We start from the raw sequence: 14,013 nt of genomic DNA on the forward strand, positions 1-14,013 counted from the left end.
TGTTGTAAGATTATGTTATTATTTGAAGTCTTGGAATCTAGTTTTTGTGCTATGTTTGCTCTTGAAATTGTTTTGTGTATAGAAGTGAATGAATTTGGGTGCATCACTGACCTTATTAATGTTCTATCAGATTTAGAATAGTTTGTCTTTTACAGCATGAAGGAAAATGTGTTCATTGGAAAGATAAAGGTGTAAGCCACAGATCAACAGGTTGAATGGAAACACTGATACAGGACAGAGTTTAATTGGGCTGCATATAGTGGATCCTCTGGCATATCAGTAACTATGTTATTACTGGAATTTAGTTGTTGAAGCCAGGACTAAATTGTTTTATATTAAAATCTAGTTGGTGATGACAGTGATCAAATCATGTTCCAAGGTAGAGTCATCTGGAGGTTATGAGCCAAGGCAGTCATTCATTTCAACCCAGAAGTTGATGTCTGATGGCAAACAATAGTATCTGTATCTAAAGTTTTAAATTGTATTTCTGGGTTGCACTTTGGCCTCCATTTGCTTTGCTTGTAATCCAGATAGGATTCTAGTGCTCTGGCAATTTTTGTTCTTGGTGGAAGAGTTACGGCTTTGTTTTAAGAAATTTGTAGTCTGTTTTCCTAAGTTTTATACTGAGTTTTCTTTGTTATCTTGACAGGTTGTAAGAATAACCTGGGAAGCACAAATTTGTATATTAAAAAGGTGTATAGCTATATAGTATAATTTACATTTGATATTTAAATGATTGCATGCATATGAAGGGTTTGGCAATAAGAATCAGTGGTAGATAGTGAGAGTGATAATTATTAAATGTGAAATCAGGACTCTTGGGGTGCAATTATTTGTCCTATCCTGAAACTTCCTACAGTTAAAACCCATCATTGGATTGGTATTTTCAGTTTGGGTTTTTGTTCTGGCACTGAAAGTTGACCACTAAGGACTGGTAATTTTTGATGTTCTTACTTTGCTAGGGTAACTTTTGTGTTCTCTGAAGTTCTGTGTTTTGAATTGTGAGTTCAAAAAAATAAGTGGGTTATGACCATTGTTGAAAAAATCTTGTATGGCAAAAATGAGTCCTGAATAAAGAAAAGGATATATTAGTAATTTTGAAATTATTTCAATATTTAAAATGTAAAAATAAAAAATATGTACACATCTGGATCTGTGGTCTGTTTTAGCTCTAGTTGTGTTCTATAGCCACAATTGGTTTTGCATGATCTTGCTTTGCTGGAAAAAAGTGACCAGAGTATGTTTGTTTGCTTGTGGCCTTTATTGGTGTGGATACTCTATGTTACCTGCAGGGTTTCCTTTACATGTATGTTTTATATAAGTAAGTTACAGGCATCTGTGGGGTGTAGAAGAAAATGAGAAAACAGGATAACAGTGGCTCTTGATGGTGTTACCAATCCTCTCTTTCTATCCTCCTTCCCCGCCAGACACACATACCTCTTGTATGTGGAGACAGATGACAACTTTGTCAAGTCAGTCCTCCTGTTGTGCCACGTGGGTCCAGGATATGCAACTCAGATCATCAGCATTGGCAGCAAACACCCTTACTTATTGAGCCATCTCACTGGCTCTTGTCAAACTTTTGTTTCCAGTAGGTACTGGATTATAGGAACCTGAGTTATAGTAATGTAAGACTAGGAAACTGATGAAAGCCTGGCTGTTTGTTACCAAGATGCTGTCAGGCTCCAAAGCTTGCAGGTATCTCAGGCAGGTATTAGTGAACCCACTGTTTCATCTGGAAGGAGTTAGATATTAACTAGAAGACAGTGATTTGTTCCATTTTGTCCGTTATGTCTGTCCCATTAAATATTCAGAGGTTCATCATTAATAAGTCATTTACAATATTAGTTATAATTTGCTCTTGCTTTTCATTTATGTAAGTGGAACATATAGCTAAAAATTTCAAGGAAACCCTCATAACTTATTTTTTTTGTGATAAGTAAGGAATTGCTCATTTAACAGGTGTTTCTTTAATTCAGTGTTTAAAAAGATGTCAGTGTTAAAAGTGTTTGAGTTATGAGAATTTCTGTTTCTGTTAGGATTTACATGACATTTACACATTTTTCTTGGACTAGTATGTACCTGTGCCAACTACAGTATCCTCATAAAAGCAGATATTTGCTTTATAGATCTATTGAGAATATTGGTAAACATTTTAAAGTAAATAATGCTTCAAGGTAAATAAATGTCAGTATAAGTACTTTTTACCTTGTTTCTAAAATGAAATTATGCTTCCTAGAAAACAGTGAACAGTAAAAGGACAAAGACTTCTGGTGAGTTGTTTCACAGTAATGGAATTTATGCTTTAGTTTTCTATACTGGGGGTTGAAAAAAAAAAAGGAAGGATTCTTTGTTGGAAGAAGAGGGCAGAGATAATCAGCATAATTCATCTTTCTCAAGTTCTGAGAAATTGAGCTAAAAGATATGATTCCTTCTTTGAATTGTGTGTGATCCTGTCCTCCTTAGGAATACTGTTTTGAAACTGTAGAATATGTAGTTTCCCAGCCAGTGGATTAGTTGCCCTGTTAATGGTGGTGGTTGTGGAATGCTAGCCTATGAGTTATAGCAACCATCATCTTCATCAGAACAGCTTTGACTGCTTTTAAGAGAGCCTCAAGATGCAGGGGAGGGGCTTCTTGATGTTCCCTCATAGAAGAAGGCATCATTAAAAACTGACTTGAGATTCCAGCCATTCCTTCCTCTGTCTCATCTGCATATGTCTTAAAGCCTGGGAGCTAGAGTATATAGAGTGGGAAGGCTGTCTAAACGGGAGGGCACCATCTGTGCTGTTATGGAAAACTGTTATCTATGCTGTTCCTATTTCCTGTTGTACAGCTGTTTTGGGATTACCCTCATTTTTGTAAGTTGCCACTGACCTATGCTTTATAAGTAAGCCTGAACTCTTGCTTTAGACTGACTGCCATTAGTTCCCTTTCTGGTAGGAATATTTGTTCAAATTTGTCCACAGCTGTTGTCTATACAGATGTATGCATACATATGTTGTTAGTAGGGAGGTAGTGAATAATGAGAACATATGGACTTACAGTTTAGAAGAATTCAGTTTCTTTTATTCTATTGCTTTCCTCCAAATTTCCCCATATCCCAACTGTCCCTTGTCTCCAGAGGATTCCTTTCTTCTGTTTTCAGTAGCATTGCTTAGCTTTTACATGAAGATCACCGTGCTTCATGATGCTGGGAGCTCTGGCATTTTTGTTTTCAGAGATACATTCCTTTTCTTTGGTATCATAAATGTACCATAGCAGCTTTTTGGTTCATTTGGTGAGCTTATCCTTCCTAGCACAGAGCTGAAGACAGTAAAATATACTCTAGCTCACTGAGTTCTGTGACCAGATGCAATAGAACTCCTGCACTATAAATTAAGGCAGCCGGTACTAAATATAATTTCAGTATGGTTTTGTTTACTAAAAACAAGTCAGGAGGCCGGGGTGATGATTAATGGCACTGGCTGTATTCCTGCATTAGATTCCCAGCACCTACACGACCTCCCGAACTGACTGTAACTCCAGTGTCATGGGATCAGATGGCTGCCTTCTGGCACACGTGGTACACACGCATGCACGGAGGCAAAACACTCAGAAAATAAAACAATTTTAAAAACATGTCAGAATTATCCTCTAAAAATGAAGGTTTCTTTTTAAAGATCTTTTAAAAGATACCTTAAATGTTTTTGGCTTATTTTTTGTTCTTCTATCCCAACCAAAGTTTTCCCCCCTCCTCCCAATTCCCTCTACCTCCCTCCCCCAACCCAAAAAAATTTTTAAGAGCACAGTTTTGACTATGCTGAATTTCATTACTTTGAAAAATAGTACTATTTTGGATGTGTGTGGATGTAGGATAGCTCAAAAAGGAGTACTTCATAAAACCTAGTTGAGAAAGTAGAATTTGTTGTGTCAGGTCAGTTTCTGTGAGGAAATGAGGCAACAAGAAAAAATGGCTCCTTTGAAAAATTCATTGAAGCCACTTTTTGTGTGTGTGCCGTGGAAAGAAAGGACAGATGAACAGGAAGATGTGCTTGTGTTGTTCACGGTGCCACACTCCAGCTAAGATGAACAAGTACAGTTTTTATTGGTGAGGAAGTCAAGTTCTCATTCAGCCAGAGGGCAGGAGTGCTATGACACTTTTGTAGCCCATTTTGGGGAAGCTGTAAAGAAATACCATGCATTGTCAGGTGACATTGCTTTAACAGCTATTGTGTTAATACAGACTTTTTAAGGCTGTGACTGTAAGCATGCCACATTGAAAAACAGTCATTAGGGAGAACATAGCTGGTGCTCTCTCTGTCTCTGTCTGTCTCTCCCCCCCTCCTTCCCCCCTCCTTCTCTCTCTCCCCCCCTTCCTTATATGCTGGGAATCCTGGGACAGAACTGTGGGGCGTGGAAGGTGAGATAAAACTCTTTGAAAAAGTAAGTTACTTTGAGGACTCTGTGTTTTATGTGTCACAATAGTGGTGATGAAGGTGATGCAGCAGTTGAGCAACTAAATTAACTAAATTTAGCTTTACTAAGACCCCTGTGTTGAAATTCCTGTGAAAAAGCCTGTGGGTGGGAGAACAGAGGCAGGCAGCATCCATAGCAGGGTGAGGTGGGACAGGTGGATCCATGGAAAGCATTCACATTTGAAAGTTTCACTAGCTCCCACTTCAAGAAGGAAGTTTTAATCCGAGCCCTGTTTCCCAAGCTTTTTCTGTATACCCCATTAATAGATCTTGTTCTGCAATTCCCATAGTTCTGTTCTAAGTGCTTACAAAATACATGTTTTTATGATGGGTAAGTTTTTAAGATAAACACCTATCTTGTCATGGGATAAGAGTCCATATTCTTATTTGCTTAATGTTTGATGTACAGATTGAATGACAAAATATTCAGAAGGATTTCTTGGTTTTTAAAATTTAATTTAATTTTATTTTGGTTTTTCGAGACAGGGTTTCTCTGTATTGTTTTGGAGACTGCCCTGGAACTAGCTCTTTAGACCAGGCTGGCCTCAAACTCACAGAGATCCGCCTGCCTCTGCTTCCCAGATTTCTTGCTTTTGAGACAATCTTTGTTTCTACAAATGCATTATTCTTGTGAGTTAGATACTGGTACATCTAAAGCACCTAAGACTATTGGAAAACCCAGATATTTACATTACCTTTCATAACAGTACCAAAATTACAGATATGAAGTAACAACAAAAATAATTTTGTGGCTGGGATCATCACAACATGAGCACCTAAGTTAAAGGATCACACCACCAGGAAGGTTGAGAACCACTGGTCTAAAGGCTAGAAAGTCTTCAGGGTGGTACTGTAGACAGAGAGTGTATGCTTCTTGTTAAGTGCTTTGCTTTCAGTAGCCCACGTGTCACACTGACTCAACATTCCCATTTCACAGACTGAAGTTGGGAGTAACTGAAGGCACTGGGAAAACAGGGACTTTGATGGAGCAAAGCTCGGAATTACCTAACTTAAAAACTGGAGCTTTTCCTCACAATGAAAAGATAGCAAAGTATAAGATTATAGGGAAACTGATCTTTTTTTCATATCTCCAGAAGAAAAACTTATACCCAACTAAAACATTTCCGTATTTGGGAATGACCAGATTTGGTTTGTTAGGAGGTGAACAGTTGCCCTTTTATGGCTACTGGATTCTCCATTACTCTTCTGCTTCCTTTGACTTAGTGATTCTGACACTCCCCAAAACAGTTTTTTCTCCCGTCTTTTGTTGCTGCTCTCTTGGCTCTAGTGCCTCTGTTTCCTTTCCTCTGTCTTCTCTTTGTACTCTGCAGCCTCACCCAACCCCATTACATGCAATTTAAACAAACAAAAGTCTTTGCTCTGCATTCTTCCTGTAGATTAATACTGTGAACACTGACTGAGGTCAACCTTTGTGTCACAGAACCAGGCAGGTCAAATGAGAAGTGGCTAGACCAACAAGAAAGACTCAGTCTTGAGGATGCTAGGAAAAAACCATAAACTTTTAATCCTAGCAGATTGGCCTGGGACCAAACATCTTCAAAATAAGGAGCTTGTTGGCCTCTTGGTACTTATTTTGCCACAGGCTATCTTGGTGTGTCTTTTGTTGCCTGGTCAGTGTTTATGGGAAGAAAGCAGATGGGCTGGGGTTCTTGACTAATAGGATTGATTCTTCAGCTATACCAGAACCAAACCGAAGTACCAGTGCAATATCTTGTTCTGTTTTTGACATATGTATTTCAGTAAATGTTTAATGTGGTTAAGACAACCTACTAATACTGTCAGTTTGTCTTAGTGTACATGTCTGCCATAAAATTTGGTGAGTATTATAAGATAGTCTAAGGTTCCGTTATGCAAGTCTGGCCTATTGTGGAGATGGTTAGTATTGTCTTGTTTCTAAGCTTCTTGCAATTGTTTAGAACGATATTTGACTAACCCTTAGAACCAGTACCACAGCCATTTTTTTCTTTCTGGTTTATTTAACCATATTCCGGTCTTCCTATTTTCTAGTTGGTTTACTTGATCCTTAGAATGTAGTTTTCATTTACATATAAATACTTGTATTGGTTAAGAAGAGCTCCCTCCCTCCTAAACAAGATATGGCAGATGGTTGGTATAATGGGAAAAGCAAATGAGCATTATCACAAAGAGGAAAGGGCATTTTGGGACAGGAAAACAAGACAACACAAAAAACTTGACTTCCTTACAGACTTTTTATGTGGGTCTTTCTCATTGTCTTAGCATGATTATTAGTGTGTAAGTAGAAGTTAGGGGAAACTTGGCTGGAGAGATGGTTCCATGGTTAGAAGCACTTGCTGCTCTTACAGAACTAGAATAGGTTTGGTTCCCAGCATCCACATTGGGACTCACAACTGCCTGTAACTCCAGCTTTAGGAAATTAGATTCCCTCTCTGGCTTCTCTGGGTATCAGGTAACATGGTGCATATATACATGAACATATACAAAAACACTCATACACATAAATTAAAAATAAGTTTTAAAAAGGATGTATGGGAACACTCTACTTTTATAATTTAAAAGTACTACTAACTTTGAAGAATGTTGACAAAGCTTAAGTGAGAGCACATGTAAAGATAAATTCTCTGTTGCTTTTCTCTCTGTTTACTCTGCTACAAGAGGCCAAGTTAGAAAACCCTGGGAAATAACGAGGAGCGTTTCATCAAACTTTATGGCACGGAAGAATAGAAATAAAGAATTAATGGCCTTTATCAATGAATTACTGTAGTAGAAGGGGTTTCTGATATTGTAGAGCAGAGAAACTTCTTATGTCTTTAGCAAACCTGTGAGAAGGAATATTAAGAATTAAGTGGCTGTAGTGGAGCTTAGCCTTAAAGAAAAACTATTGTATACATTTTTTATTAAATAAATCTGATTAGTAGGTTAGTTAACACCTTTGCAGTTTGCATGATTTAAATTTATTGAACAATGAAGTACCCAAATAAATGGTATAGAAGGAATGAGCTAAACTGTAAAAGTTTGGTCAGCAACTACAGAGGCTTTATCCTTATCTTAGTGCCACTTCAAGCTTTTTTTTTTTTTTGCCTGCTGAACAGTGTGCCAATTACTGGAAGAATGGGCTTTGAGGAACTTATTCTTCAAGCAGCCAAGTGTGCTGATCTGGGAGCAAGTCTCAAGTGTGCTGCTGGCTCTGGTGTTTCTGATGGTTGTGGAAAATGTAGCAATGCAAAGTAAAACAGTCAGATCATTTCCTGAGCCACAACTGTGCTCTTTGTGGCTCATTCTGCCTTCAGAACCCCATGACCTCCAAGGTTTATATGGGCAAGTATGAGGTCCTGGGCTCTCCACTGTCTAAACAGTGCATGCTGGCAGACTGACAGTCAGTTTAATGCCTCAGATACACTTCAGCAGAAAGCCAGTCTTTAAACTTTGAACTGTGGTTGAGAAGGAGGGAGGGAGGAGTATGTGTGTCTTTACTACAAATGTAGATTTGTTCATTAATAATGTGGCATGTGATAACAGAAAGCACAATTGTCTATAATTCAGAGGAAATGTATTGTTGGGTGTTAGCACTAAAGACTTCTTTTTCATGAAGTCACAGGAAAAGCTTAGTAATCTCTGATTTGAACATAAGGATTTTGATTCTCACCATTTTGTTTTACTCCCATGTTAGGGTTAGGTATTCACTGTGCCCTTTTTATGTCCTAAAAATGGGAATCCTCCCACCAGTCCCTCACCCCCCAGTAGAGTCAGGCTTTTTGGAAAGCACTTAACCTTTCATCCTAGGACTTGATTTGTAACTGTGGAAAAAGTCATTTGGTTTGGGAGTCAGGCTTGAACATGCCCCCTGCCTACTACTTCTTAGCTCTGTGGAGTTAGGCCAGGTTTCCAATTGCCCTGTTTTCTCTTTTCTTATCTTAGAATGGAATTCCGGTTTTTGAAAGTGTCTTAGTGTTCTGTTGCTGTGAAGAGACTTGATGACCAATGCAACTCTTAGCCCCCCCAAATTAAAACAAACAGTTGGGGAGTTTACTTACAGGTTCATCAGAGGGTTGGGTTAGGTCATTATCATCCTGGTGGGGAACATGGGCCGCACAAATGGTGCTTGAGCAGTAGCTGAGAGTTACATCCTGATCCCTAGGCAGAGAGACAGACAGACACTGGGCAAGGCATGGATATTTGAATCCTCAGAGCCCACCTCCAGTGACATGCCACACCTCCTAATCCTTCTAATCTTTTCAAACAGTGCCACTCCCTGGCGACTTAAGCATTCAAATATATGAGCCTATGGCAGCATTCTTATTCAGACCAGCACAGAGAGCTAAGGTGCTCAATAAATGGCCATCTCTGTACTTTATTTGTCATGATGAGTTAGTCAGTTGTACAGATAAGGCAGGGTGCGTCTTCTCTTTAATTTGATACCTGGTTTTTTGCATGCCTGATTGTAGGTGGTTGTATGTGATCCCATAAGAGCCCGAATAAGAAGATACAAAGCTTTATTAGGGAACACTCACGAATAACAGCAGGGTAGAGAGCCCCACTGTCTTCCATTCTGCCTTGGGGTCAATGGAAGCAGAGATCTGAGAGAGTGAGGACCACTGCCCCCCCACCTCTCTTAAAGGAGTTATATCAGCAGCCAAGAATCCATGCCTAAGGCCAGTACCCCTAACCTATTGGCAGAATGAATTCCCACAACACCTGATAGGACTTATAGCATGATGATAGGGTTGGAAAGAATTTAGTGTTTTACTAGTCATAAGTGCATTTTATAGAAGCTGATGTATTCAAGAAATATGTACCCATTCATCAAACATTTGTGAAGTGTCTTCTGACCACAGGCACATGTATTCCATACAATCACAATTTTGCTCTCTGTCTATGATTATTCTAGAAATTACAATACTATTTGTTAAGTTTTAGGTCTGCCTTATTTCACTTTGCATTTCTCCAAGGCTCATGTATGTAGTATATCCCAGCATTACCTTCCTTTAGGCTGTAAAGTACCTCTTTGAATATATTACATTTTGTTTGTCCACTTTATTGTTAGTGGGTATGTGGATTCTTTCCACTTTTCACTATTGTGAATAATGTGCTGTGCTATTGGTATACTGCTCTGAGTATTTGCTTTCTCTTGTTTTGAGTGTGTGCCTGAGAGTAGAATTGTATTGTGAATCATGTAGTAATTCTGTTTCATTTTTTGTTAAATCATATTGTCTTGTATAGATGTTGCAATATTTTACATTCTTACTTGTGGATTTTTTATAATTTATTATCTTTTTTTGCATTGGTGTTTGCCTGCATGTATGTCTGTGTGAGGGTGTCTGAGCTTGGAGTTGCAGACAGTTGTGAGCTGCCATGTGGGTGCTGGGAATTGAACCCACATCCTCTGGAAGATCAGTCAGTACTCTTAATTACTGAGCCATCTCCAGTCTCTTGCATGTTTTTATTAGCTATCCTAACAGGTATGTTGTGGTATCTTACTGTGGCTTTGATTATTTTCTTTCTTAATGATTTAAGACATTTTCATAGTATATTACTCATTTGTTTACCTTACCTTACAGAGATGTCTGTATGACCCTTTACATTAGACTTTTTGTTGAGTTATAGGAATTTGTGTATTCTGGATGCTAACCCATGTCTTATGGTTGTCAATATGATTAATCTGGTATTAACTAAAAACCCAAGCTTTTGGGCATAGCTGTGAGGGATTTTTAGTTAATTATATCATTTGAGTTTGGAAGACACACCTTAAATCTGTATCTGTATATGGTCATAAGACCCACCTTTAATCTGGGCTGTACCTTCTTGTAGCTGCCCAATAGAAAGGATAAAGAAGAAAGAAGTCTGTGATCTCTGCCTGCTTGCCCTTGCTCTCCCTTCACTGGTAGTCGATTCTGCTTCTTTGGGATTCTAACATATACAGAAGACCAGCTAAGACATACAGCCTCATGGACAGAACAACTACAAGATTTTTGCACTTTCTGTTGGGAGACAGCCATTGTTGGATTAGCTGGACCTTACACTTGTAATTCTAACAATTTGGGAGGCTGGGACAGTATTGGTGCTTGTGAGACTTGTCATAGTGGTTGTTGTGGTGTCATGCACTTAGAGGATTTGTTGGAGGGATGTGAAAAACAAGCCCCCAATTAAATGCTTTCTATTTTGCTTTGGTCATGGTATCTTTTCACAGCAATAGAACAGTGACAAAGGCATTATTACAAATTGCCTTGTATTATGTGATTATCATTCAATAATCAGCTTTGAAGGAGCAGTAGTGTTTTATTGTGTGCTTAGTTGGTTGTTAGGTACTCTTGTCTGTTCTTTTCATGTACTAACCTTTTGAAATTTTCAAAACCCTGTTTAGAAGTACTCCATCTATGGATTTATTTGAGAACACTGAGGCATAGAGTTGAAAGTTGCTTACTTCCTTTTTCGTTTGGTTTTTGTTTTTCGGTGACTAGGATTTCTCTGTTTATTCTGGCTGTAGGCAGAGTTTCTGTTCTGCCACCCTTCAGCCCTAAATAAACACACTGATGCATATATTAATTATAAACTGTTTGGTCAATGGCTCAGGCTTCTTACTGGCTAGTAATTAGTAATCCATTTCTATTAAACTATGCATACCATGATGTTGTGGCTTACCCATAATGCTCCAGCATGTTACTCCTTTTGGCCACTACATGACTTCTCTCTGGTGACTTCTCTCTACCTTCCTCTCCCCAGAATTCTTCTTGTCTGGTATCCCTGCCTATACTTCCTACCTGGCTACTGGACAATCTGTGTTTTATTCATCAACTAATAAGAGAAGGACACCCCCCATCACCTGGCTGTCCTGGAACTCGCTCTGTAGACCAGGTTGACCTCGACTGAAGTTGCCACTAGTTTGCGCTGGAGTTAAGAGTTAGTGCTCTTGGCACAAAGCCCTTCCCATGACTGACAGATGGTACCTCATAAGATGGCACTTTGGGTCTGAACACTGCCCTACTCTCCCACACAGATTATATTTCTTCAGTGAGTAAGAGGATAGAAAAAGACCAGTCTATAGATCAGCAAGTCATGCCATAATTCATAGAGGCACGTGTACAGGTCATTAGATAAAGTTTCTAAAGACGTTATTAACACGTTATAACCAGAACCTCTTTAATGTTTTTTATATTTAACATAATTTTTTAATTGAATCTTAGGAAATTTCACATTACCCCAATTCCACTCACCCATCTCAGTCCTCCATATTTTCCCCTCTTCCCCTGCAGTGGACCCCTTTCCCCCAACAGGAAAAGAAAATCAAACCAAAACAAGCAAGGAAGCAAACAAAAAACAGGATAAAAAACTAAACAACAACAACAGAAACCTATTCTCCATCTTTCTCACTTTCTCCAACACCTCTTCATTAGTCCTGGTGGCATTGGGATCTTCGTTGTGTCACATAGTATATACCCCTTTGTTCAGTCAGCTTTACTGAACCAAATGTTCATTGCAATGAGCCACTGGTCTGGTTCAAGACCTTTGGTTTCTGGTACACCCTCATCACTGGATCCTCATGGAAATTTTTCTTGGATACCTGGTGGTAGCCCCAAGTCATGGAAATCCTGTGTATTTATATAGTTATTTATTTGGTTTTTCGAGACAGGGTTTCCCTGAAGCTTTGGAGGCTGTCTTGGTACTTGCTCAGTAAACCAGGCTGGCCTCAAACTCGCAGAGATCTGCCTGTCTCTGCCTCTTGAATGCTGGGATTAACAAGCTCTATATCAATAGCAGCCGAGTTAATAATAATAATGATAATGATAATAATAATCGAGTTAATAATATAAAAGCTGTAGCAAGAAACTAGCTACAAGGCTTGTTATGTACCATTTCACTACCACGTTCTGTGTTCAGTAGAGTCAGGCCAACATCTTGATGAGAAGGTGATTGCCTCTCTGGGCCTGGCCTTTTGCTCTGCTGTGATACCAGCTTCTCCAAGTAGTCTCAAAATTACTACAGTAGTCAGCGGATACTTGACAAAGAACATTGACCATATTTACATTATTCCTCTGTGTGTGTGTGTGTGTGTGTGTGTGTGTGTGTGTGTGTGTGTGTGTGTGTGTGTGTGTATGTGTGTGTGTATGTGTATCTATCCACATGTACATATGATGGACACAGATGATCCTTTATCTTTGAATCATTTGAAGATAAGATTTTTGAAGATAAGATGTCAGCATCATATTTTTCTCTTAAACTACAATATTTCTAGAAGTGAGAATGTTTCTCTACACAGCTACTGTATAGTAATTAAAAATTAGGAAATTAAAATAAATCTGACCTGTTTATGCAGACACTGTTAATTTTCTAATGTCCTCTGAATCATATGTTGCATGGTCTTGTTTTTGTGTCTTTAACTGAGTCATTTTCTTATTTTGTCTGTTTCACATACTGAATTTGTTCCTTATGTTTGGATTCAGGCTCTACATTTTCACCATAGTATAAAAATGATATTGTTTCTTAGTGCTTTGTGTAAGTGGCATTTGTATGATTTAACTCAGTCCCATTTGATCTCTCTTGCCTTATTTTAAGGGGAACTGGGTTTCTGGGAATGAACCCAGGGTTTCATGAATGCTAAGTATACATTCTACCACTGACATATACTCTGCTTCATTCTGTGACACATATAATTGGAGTAATTTGTTTCAGAGTGTGATTATACTTCTGTTTGAGGATACAAATGAAAAGATTTTTATTGTGGGGCCATAATTTTTTTAAGCACCTACTCACCCACCCCCACTACAACAACTTCCTCTACCGAGTTACTTGAAAAACCTAGTGCAGAGTGCAGTTGGAGATGGTGGTCTTAGTTATGTATGTCTTTCCCACCCTAGTACATTGACACAGATTGCTGTCAGGTTGTTAGAAGGTATTGTTGTTATTTTACATCAAAGAGCAAAAGTAGAAGAGACTTTAAAGTTAAGAAAAAGTCCCTTTTAAGTGTTTCTACACAGTATGCATAATAGCAAGTAGGGAACATGTCTTCATCTATTGGGGTCTGTCTACTCCTTGTCTTTGACATCAGCTCAGGGGATGTTTGGTCTGTTTATTAGGAATGTGCTTACTAAATGTGGTCCAGGAGGACCTTGATCTGCTTTGATCATATTTGTCACATTACCCAGAACTGAGTAATGTGACAAATTATACTGAGTCAAATTCTAGTACTGTTGCTTTTAAATTGGCTCTTAAGATAAGATCTGATTCAAAGTTTGAAAAAGGCTGATATACTCTTTTTTTAAAGTTGAAGCCGAGGATCAGATACCCAGGGTGTTGAGCTCTTCCACTGAACATACTCCTGATGAGTGTCCTTTTCAAAGGATGCATGGCTTCATAAGCTGTTTTCTGCAATTTGTAGATTAAAAAAATGAATAAACTATTTAAAGATAAATCATGTGTTTACTTAAAAATGTATTTTCAAGGCTAAGGATATCAACTAGTTGTTAGAGTACTTAGTACACACAAGGAAATTTTTGTGTTTGTAAATTATGAATATGAATACACCAAGTATCTCTCTGTCCATTTGCCCTAACTGTGCATAG

The 14,013-nt window shown here is 38.4% G+C and overlaps 1 protein-coding gene across 7 annotated transcripts in view; it reads left to right on the forward strand.

The window, feature by feature from the left end:
• Rbpj (recombination signal binding protein for immunoglobulin kappa J region) overlaps positions 1–14,013 on the forward strand; it is a 75,772-nt gene that overhangs the window by 25,260 nt on the left and 36,499 nt on the right. The gene's annotated exons all lie outside the window — the stretch shown is intronic.

This window comes from Mesocricetus auratus, unplaced genomic scaffold (genome assembly GCF_017639785.1).
Source record: "Mesocricetus auratus isolate SY011 unplaced genomic scaffold, BCM_Maur_2.0 Super-Scaffold_100006, whole genome shotgun sequence".
In the NCBI taxonomy this organism is placed as follows: domain Eukaryota; kingdom Metazoa; phylum Chordata; class Mammalia; order Rodentia; family Cricetidae; genus Mesocricetus; species Mesocricetus auratus.